We start from the raw sequence: 9516 nt of genomic DNA, 5'->3' as shown, positions 1-9516 counted from the left end.
ACACACACACACACACACACACACACACACACACACACACACACGTGCTCGGTGGCTCAGCTTTCATGTCCATACGAATAAAAAGTGTACCCACAGAAGCCTATCCACTGCATTTCTTTCTAATGTAGGATCCTTTACTTTAATTTTAACCCACCCCCCAGCCCAACCCCTGCCACCATTCCTGAACTCATGTTGAAGTGGATCTTTAAATTTTTATTTATTCTCAACAGGGTGTGGTGGTGTACACCTTTAATCCCAGCACTGATGGGGTTAGGGGGGGCAGGCAGATCTTTGTGAGAGCCAGACCAGCCTGGTCTACATAGTGGGTTCCAGACCAGCTGGGGCTACACAGAGACCCTGTCTCAAAAAATAACAACAAAAGAAAAACTATTCTTTCTTTACCCGCCTCCCTGCCCATGTGCACATGCACACTCATGCAAATGTGCCATGGCATGGATGTGGAGGTCAGAAAATAATTCTCAGGAGTAAGTTCTTTCCTGCTACCTCGTGGGATTCAGGAATCAAACTCTACCCACTGAGCCATCTTGTTGGTTCTCATGTTGAGGTGTTTAATCTGAGGACAAAAAATTCTACCATGAACTATTATTCCTCAAACAGTAACAGACAACTGTGAGCACTGGCACAGGTCTTGGAAAACCTATGCCATGCATGCTTGAAATGGTCCCTATTTGTTCACTGTTCATCTCTGCACAAAAACTCTATGACAGCCTAGAGAGATGGTTCAGTGGTTAAGACCAGTTGCTGCTCTTACAGAGGACCCAGGTTCAATTCCCAGCACCCACATAGCAGCTAACAACCATCTGTAACTCAAGTTCCAGGGGACCCAACACCCTTTTCTGATGTCTGCGGGCACTGCATTGAAGCAGGTACATTTATATACATGCAGGCAATATACTCATACGGGCAAAATAAAAATAATAAAAAATAATGTTTTTTTAAAAAAAACTTTATCTTCATTTAAAGGGAGGAAAACAAGGCAAATTGAGACTAATCTGCTCAAGGTCTAATATTTAGACCTAGAACCAGGATTTAAATGAGGCATATTTGTAAAAAATTATTTATATGGAACTTCGCTTCATTCATAGGCTATATCACTCTAAAAGTCATGGGTCTATTTAGCATAAAGTGTATTTCTATGGTCTATTAATAATGACAAGAAAGCAGAATTAGCATCAAACACCCACTTGTGGTCATAGGCATTATGAAATGGAGGACAGGAAGGAAGTAAGAGATTCAATTCCTGCCCTATTGTTCTAAGTATCTGGCATTTCCTAGCCCAGATAGTATAGCATTTCAGTACTGGCTAGGGCCTCCAGATTTTACATGTATCAGCACAGTTACATGTGCACAGGATAAAAATAATAAGCAGGTAACCTGTACCTCGATCAGAAAATAGCAGTAGATACATGAGTCATAGACAGAGAGTGGCACAGCTTTGTGGATGAAAGAAAAGCTGTGAAATCCTATCATACTAACCTCTTATGTACTGGATGACACAGTTCCCTGAAGAAATAAATCATCATACCTGAGCAAAAAATTAAGGCTGGCCAAGAAAAAAATGAAAACAAACAAGAAAGAGGGAATCCAAGAAGCATATCCTGGTCAAAATCTTGTTAAAGATCTGCTTAACTGGCCAGTTCAATAGTTCAGTGCTTGTGTGAATAAGTTCTTCTAAGTTTTAAACAATATACTAGTGGTTGGAGAAATGGCTCAGTGATAAAGAGCACTGGCTGCTCTTCTAAACCAGGTTCAGTTCCCAGCACCCTAACAATCCTCTGCAACTCCAGTTCCAGAGGCTCTGACCCCCTCTTCTGGCTCCAACAGGCACTGCATGTCACAGATGCACTAATACACAGGCAAAGCACTCATATACATAAAATAAAAATAAATTGAAAAGAAAGCAATATACTGACTGAGTTACTATATTGATACTCCAGATATATTGATAAGGATTTGCATGGAGCTATAGAAGTACTTATAATTACCAGTAAGCTCCATGCTTACATAATAATCTCTTTACAGTATATAACTGTAGCTATATAAAAACTAAAACTGTACAAATTTTACAAACTGAATTCCTTTCCCTTCCCTCTTGCTTTCCTCACTATCTTCCAAAGTGACAGTTTGCACAATGAAAGGCTGTTTCTTTGAAAGTTCCTGATTACATAGCTCTAATCACTCAAGTGATTTACAGAGGAAATGATATTTTGCAGGTACTCTAATGAAAACAAAGCTGCACTCTGTCCAATGCTTAAGGCCATGGGTAATGGAAACCTTGAAACTTGGATGAAAAACCACTTCATATGGACAAGAGAAAAATTATGAAATTTTAGGATTTGCCTGATTCAGCAATGTTTCCCTGTGCATTTCATTTTTATAATTTGTATCTTAGTTATGGAATAAGGACAAAATAATGTTTTGTTTGTGTGGTTGAGTGGTTATATCTTCCAAAAAGCCATTATAGTCACACAAGGAAACATAAATACTAACAACTCTACTTTCCTCACTTTGCAGCATACTGGTTTAAAAAGTTATTGCTAAAATGTCACAATTACTTCCAAAAGACTTTATTTACAAATATTCTTGCTCTTTTCTTTTAAAATCAATTCCTTCCAGGTAAATAATTAATTACCATAATCCAGATAGGAATGCTCTTAAATTATGTGCATGTCATGACAAAAAGGTCAGCTTCTGGCTCCCTGATGTATTTCAGATGTGTTCTATAGCTAAGAAGGATCTGCCCTGCAAGAAACATTATTATCACTAAAAATGTACAGCTAAGGATTATGATTTAGCCTGGTATGGTAGTATATGCCTTTAATCACAGCACAGCACTCAAAGGGCAGAGGCAGGTGGATCTCTGTGAGATCAAGGCCAGCCTGTTCTACATAGTAAGTTCCAGGCCAGCTGGGGCTACAGGGAGACCCAGCCTCAAAACAAAACAAACAAAAAAACTATGATTTGTGGAGTTGGGGACATAGTTCAGTAGTAGATGCATTTTTAGCATATGCACAACTTTGGCCTCAAAAGCAAAACAAACAAAAAGACATACTGTACTTTGAGCAACTTAAAAATAGCTGAAAGACTAGTGACACTCAATTGTGTATATGGAGCGTCAGTACAGAAATGTGTTAGAATCCACCGAGAGAGTTGCAGGTGATAAAACTAATGCTAAGAAAAAATGGAGTGCTGTAAGTCAAGGTGTAGACAGATCTCCTAAGAACAAAGAATGCTCTGGGATAGGTTCAGCTGGTACAATTTAATTTGGTTATTTATTTCTTAGGTTATAGTACATTGTACATTTAGAGTTCAAGAACCCAGAAAGGCATTCAAAAATAGCTGGAGGCAAGCAGGGATGATATATATATAAATGCATTATTTTCTAATATCACTACTCTTCAGACTGTACAATCCAGATGCATACTTCCAGATAGCTCAGCTCTAACACAGAAAGAGAGGATTAAACAAACGCTGGTGAGCTACCAAGATTACAGTTCAAATCTCTGCTAATGCTTTGATTTGTTGTTTGCTTTCCTTCACCAAAAGCATGGATTAACATTTAGCTCTTACCCAAAACATTACTTCTTCAAATCGCTACTCAGTGAGAATGACAGAAAGTATTTTCAATATTGCACCAGAAAGAAACAGAGCTTTGCAAGAAGTGGTGATGGGTTTTCTAGGGGAAAAATAATAATAAAAATGTAGTTCTTAATATGGACTGGGCATCACCCCAATCTTGATCTCAGTAGCACTGAACTCTAAATTCCCCAACAGGCCAGAAACAGGAGCTGAGACAGAAGAGCTTAATTAACTATGCAAAAGATGCCTACAATTCACATGTACATTTTGGCCTAATCTTGTAATATTTAAATGTCTAGTCACTGCCTCTGCTTCCCAACTGGCCTCTCTCCTGGGATTCATAATGCATTTGTGATCTGACTACATTTTGTAGGTTTAAGTCACACCTCTAAACTATCTAGCCTTTTTATAGGTATGATTCATTCAACCTCACATTACAGCATACATTTTTAGCATTTAGTAGTATAGCATTTATTATATAATAATATAGTATTTAGGATTGTTTCTATCAAAATGTTATCTTTTTTTAGAAAATATTTAATTTATTATTTTTATTTTATGAGTGTATGTATATTAGTGCACTTGAGTCATACATGCCCATAGGGGTCAGAAGAGGGTGTCAGATTCTCCTAGAAGTGGAGTTTTGCTAGCCATTATGTGGGTGCTAGGAATCAAATCCAGGTCCTTCATAAGAGCAGCCAGTGCTCTTAACCACTGTGACATCTCTCTAGCCTCAATGATATCTTCTATATTACTATAATGCCTTACACTTGCTAAGGAAAGAATGCTAGATATTTTTTCCTGTTTATACTTAACATCTGGGAGAATAACTGACATAGCCTCATTTTTTCCAGATTAGAAAAGATGAAATTCAGGTAAGATGGTTCAGTGGGTAAAGGCACTTTGCTGCCAAGCTCCATGACCTGAGTTCGACCCCAGAACCCAGATTGTGGAAGAAGAGAAGCAACTTCCATAAGTTGTCCTCTAATCTCTGCATATTCACACACACGTACACATAATAAATAAGTAAAAAAATAAATGAATGTAAGAAAAAAAATTTTAAAGGAAAATTGAAGTTCATAAAGAGTAAATCCCTTGCTCAAAGTCATAAGAGACAAAGACCTTGATAGACTATAAACCAGTTTATCTAATCCTGACTACAGTGTAAATTCTACACTTCCTTACTCAAAATTGAAATATTTCAACCAGAATAAGATGCTATGAGTTTAAAACGTTTTTAATTAACTAATAAATTTCTATGAAAACTTAAGCAAAAAAATAACTGAACTGAGTATCAAAAAGCCATTTTTATTTCAAATCAATTGATGGTTTGTTTTTCTCTGATAAATGATATGGCTTTGATGCAAAAGCATATCACTTTCAAAGTCACTCTGAAGCAAATTCAGTTTAAGTTTGTATTAACATCAAATTCAAAGGAACACTTAAATAAATTTGAAAGACATTCCAAATGTAGCAGTTCTAAATGTATCAGTACTAACAGTGCTCTTCAAATTCTTTTTAGTTTTTGTAACCAACTGATATAATTGTATTTAAAATTAAACATAATGCCACAATAGAAATATGTAGAAAATCATATTATTGACTTCTGCTATGAAAAGCTTCGACAGGCAGATCTCTGTGAGTTCAAGGCCAGCCTGGTCTACATAGTGAGTTCCAGAACAGCTGGGGCTACAGGGAGACTCTGCTTCAAAAAGACAAAAAAAAAAAAAAAAAAAGAGAAAAACTTCAATTTCAACATAAGTTCTCATACCTAACTAGCAAGATCACAAATTAGCCCTTCCTTCCTTCTTTCTTTTCCCTCCCTCCTTCTGTTCCACCCTTCCTCCCTCCCTTCCTTCCTTCCTTTAAGCTTTTCTTTCCTTAAGCGTTTCAAATTTAGGTCATTTACAACAGTTAAATTTGAGTGAGAAAACCAATCACATTGCCATGCTTTCTTTTTAAGGACTGAACATCTAGCACACGTTATTTTTCTTTCAAAAAACAAAAGAAGATCATATTCTTGAGTATGTACCACACTACAAGTTGCAAAACTCATCCATGAGTCCACTAATGAGTGTGGCACAGAATACAAGATTGCTGCTTTCTTTGTCTTCCATTCCTTTCAACTGATCAACAAACTGGCAGTGACATACTGATTTGAACATCCAGTTTGAATAACTTTAGTCTATCCATGACACTTTCTCCAGAGTTTGCTACAGAAAATAATAGAATACACCAATGAAAAACATGTCTGATTTTAATATTTAATATTTACATTACAAAAATGTAAATTCTTAACATAGCTGAACTACTGAATATAATTTTTATACTCATCTGAAATTCACTGATATATGCACATTCAAAATTATCTATGCTATGAATTTGGCACTCAGCCACAAATTAACATTTCTTTGTAAAATGTTTAAGTTCCTTAAAATAAAAAGTATTTTAAGTATTATCTTACAGCAAGTCACATATCAAATAACTCCTATAAAGCTAAATGAAAGTACTTAAAGTTGTTTGAATTTCAGATCAACTGATCGTTCAAACTATTAGAAAGGTTTTTAATATTTTACTTATTTTTATTCTATGTGTATAACTGTATTATCTGCATGTATGTAAGTGCACCCATATCGTGCAATGCCCTCGGAGATCAGAAGAGAGCACTGGATACCCTGAAACTGGAGTTATAGATGGTTGTTAACCACCATGTGGGTTCTGGAAAACAATCCCAGGTCCTCTGCAAGAGCAGCCAGTGCTTTTAACAGCTGAACCATCTCTCCAGCCCCTGTTAGAAAGAAAGGTCTTAATAGCCCAAGCAATTGTTTAGTAATTATTTAAAGATCTTTACATTTTTGGTAGTAGGCTTTTATCTTTTCTTATAATTTTCTATTAAAATTTCAGTAACTACGATAATTTTGTTACTAAAAATGGGTCCTTCTGGTAGCACCTGTCCTTGAAGGTGAGATGAATTTCTTACAGACAACAAAAAAGATTGATTTGTTTCTTAATCCATTCAACTTGCCTGTGCCTTTTGACTGGGGAGTTCAGTCCATTGATATTAAAAGTTATTACTGAAAGATGTGCATTGGCTCCTGTCTTTTTAATTTCTGTTTACATTCTTGGTTTAACTTTGTGTTTCCACAGTTATATCTTCATATTTAGTTTATTTCTGTTGCCCCTTGGGTATAGTCATTCCTTTCTTCAGCTCTTTATACTGATTTAAGAAGTCTCTGAAGGGTTGGTTTTGTGGCCATGAATTCTTTCAGCCTATTTATTTCATGGAAGATTTTTACTTCCTCTTCAATTACATTAAGGTGAAAGGATGGAAAAAAATATTTCAAGCAAATTTCACTAAGAAACAAGCAGAGGTTGCAATTCTACTGTCTGACAAAATAGACTTCAAACTAAAATTAATCAGAAGAGATAAAGAGGGTCACTTCATTCTGATCAAAGGAATAATTAACCAAGAAGCTATTACAATCATGAACATGTGGACCAAACTCTGGTGAACCCAACTACATAAAAACAGTACTACAGGATTTTAAGACACAGATTAATCCCAGCTCACTAATAGTAGAGAACTTCAATACCCGACTGCCTCCATTTGACAGTTAAATGGGACAATGAATAAACAGAGAGACATCTGAATTAAACAATATCATACAATGAATGGACCTAACAGACATCTACCAAATATCCACCTAAGCACCAAAGAATATGCACCAAAGAATATGTTGCACTCCATGCAACATTCTCCAAAATCAACCACATACTGGGACAAAACAAACCTCAACAAATAAAATAAAAATAAAATAAAATAATATAAAATTGAAATAATTCCATGCATTCTATCAGATCATAATGCAATAAACCTTAAAATCAACACCAGAAGAAGCCCTAGTAACTACATGAAATCACGGACTAAGCAACACACTCCTGAGTGGCTCAAAGAAGAAATTAAGAAAGAAATAAAAGGATTGCTGGAATTAAACGAAAAGGACAATACAACAGAACAAAACCTCTGGGACACTTTTAAAGCAATCCTCAGAGGGAAATTTACAGCTCTAAGTATCTACATTAAAAAAAAAACAGAAAACACAAATAAATGACTTACCATTGCACCTCAAGACTCTAAAAAGGCAACAACAAATGAAACCCAAAAGCAGCAGACAAAAAAAGTAACAAAAATCAGAGCAGAAATTCATGAAATAGAAACAAAGAAAACAACACAAAGAATCAATGAATCCAAAAACTCATTCTTTTAGAAGCTAAACAAGATAGACAGACCCTTAGCCCAATTAAACAAAAGAAAGAAAGAGCACCTCCAAATCAACAAAATCAGAGATGAAAGGGGAAACATTACAACAGACACCAAAAAGATCCAGAACATTATAAGGGAATACTTTAAAAACCTATATTCTATTAAATTTGAAAACCTAAAAGAAACAGATGAGTATCTAAAGTCATGGGAATCACTAAAGCTAAACCAAGAAGAGATTGACAGCTTAAACAGACCCATAACATATAAGGAAATTGAAACAGTAATACAAAACCTCCTGACCAAAAAAAGCTCAGGCCAACATGGATTTACAGCAGAATTCTACAAGACATTTAAAGAAGATCTATACCCAATACTACTTAAATTATTCAAAAAGACAGAAACAGAGGGAGAACTCCCAAGTTCCCTCTATGAAACCAGCATCACCCTGATACCAAAACCAGGTAAGGATACAACCAAAAAAGAAAACTATAGATTCATATCTTTAATGAACATAGATGTAAAAATTCTCAAAAAGGGGTTGGAGAAATAGCTCAGCAGTTAAGAGCACTGAATGTTCTTGCAAAGACCCGGGTTTGAATCCCAGCAACCACATGGCAGCTAACAACTCTCCATAACGCCAGTTGGAGGGGATCCAACAGCCTCTTCTGTCCTCACCGGAAACTTCATGACACAGGTGCATTTACATACATGCAGGCAATACAGACATACACATAAAATAAAAATAATAAAAAAAATTTTAATTATCAACAAAATACTTGCAAACTACATACAGACACACATCAAAAACATCACCCACCATGATCAAGTAGACTTTATTCCAGAGATGCAGAGATGGTTCAATATACTTAAGTCAATAAATGTCATAAATCATATAAATGGACTCAAAGACAAAAACCACATGGCCATCTCAATAGATGCAAAAAGGCCTTTGACAAAATTCAACATGCATTTAAGTTAAAAGTCCTAGAGGGAATTGGACTTGGAGGGACTATAACTCAACATAATTAAAGCTATATACAACAAACCCACAACCAACACCATTTTAAATGGAGAAAAACTAGAAGCATTCCAATTAAAATCAGGAACCAGACAAGGCTGTCCACTTTTTCCACTCCTTTTTAATATAGTACTTGAAACTGTTGCTCAAGCTGTAAGACAAGAAAAGGAAATTAAAGGAGTACTAATTGGAAAAGAAGAGGTCAAATTATCTCTTTTTGCAGATCATATATTATACCTAAGAGATGCCAAAACTTCTACCAGAAAACTCCTAGAAGTGATTAACTCTTTCAGTAAAGTGGCAGGTTATAAAATTAATCTACAAAAAATCAGTAGCCTTTCTATATAACAATAGCAAGCAATTGGAAAAAGAGTACACAGAAACCTTACCAATCACAACACCCTCAAACAAACAAACAAACAAACAAACAAAAATATCAGAGTAAACCTGACCAGAGGCATTAAAGATTTCTACAATGAAAATTTTAAATCTTTAAAGAAAGAGATTGAGGAAGACATCAGAATATGGAAGAAGCTCCCATGCTCATGGATTGAAGAACATTGAGAAAATGATCATCCTACCAAAAGACATTTATAGATTCAATGCAATGCCAATCAAAATCCCCATGAAATTC

The 9516-nt window shown here is 35.5% G+C and overlaps 1 protein-coding gene across 1 annotated transcript in view; it reads right to left on the bottom strand.

The window, feature by feature from the left end:
- Nucleotides 1-9516, bottom strand: part of Gmds (GDP-mannose 4,6-dehydratase) — a 710626-nt gene that overhangs the window by 557087 nt on the left and 144023 nt on the right. The gene's annotated exons all lie outside the window — the stretch shown is intronic.

This window comes from Nannospalax galili, unplaced genomic scaffold (genome assembly GCF_000622305.1).
Source record: "Nannospalax galili isolate Female #2095 unplaced genomic scaffold, S.galili_v1.0 scaffold737, whole genome shotgun sequence".
NCBI lineage: Eukaryota > Metazoa > Chordata > Mammalia > Rodentia > Spalacidae > Nannospalax > Nannospalax galili.
Note: the sequence above shows the minus strand (reverse complement) of the source record. Positions and strands in the feature narration are given on the sequence as shown.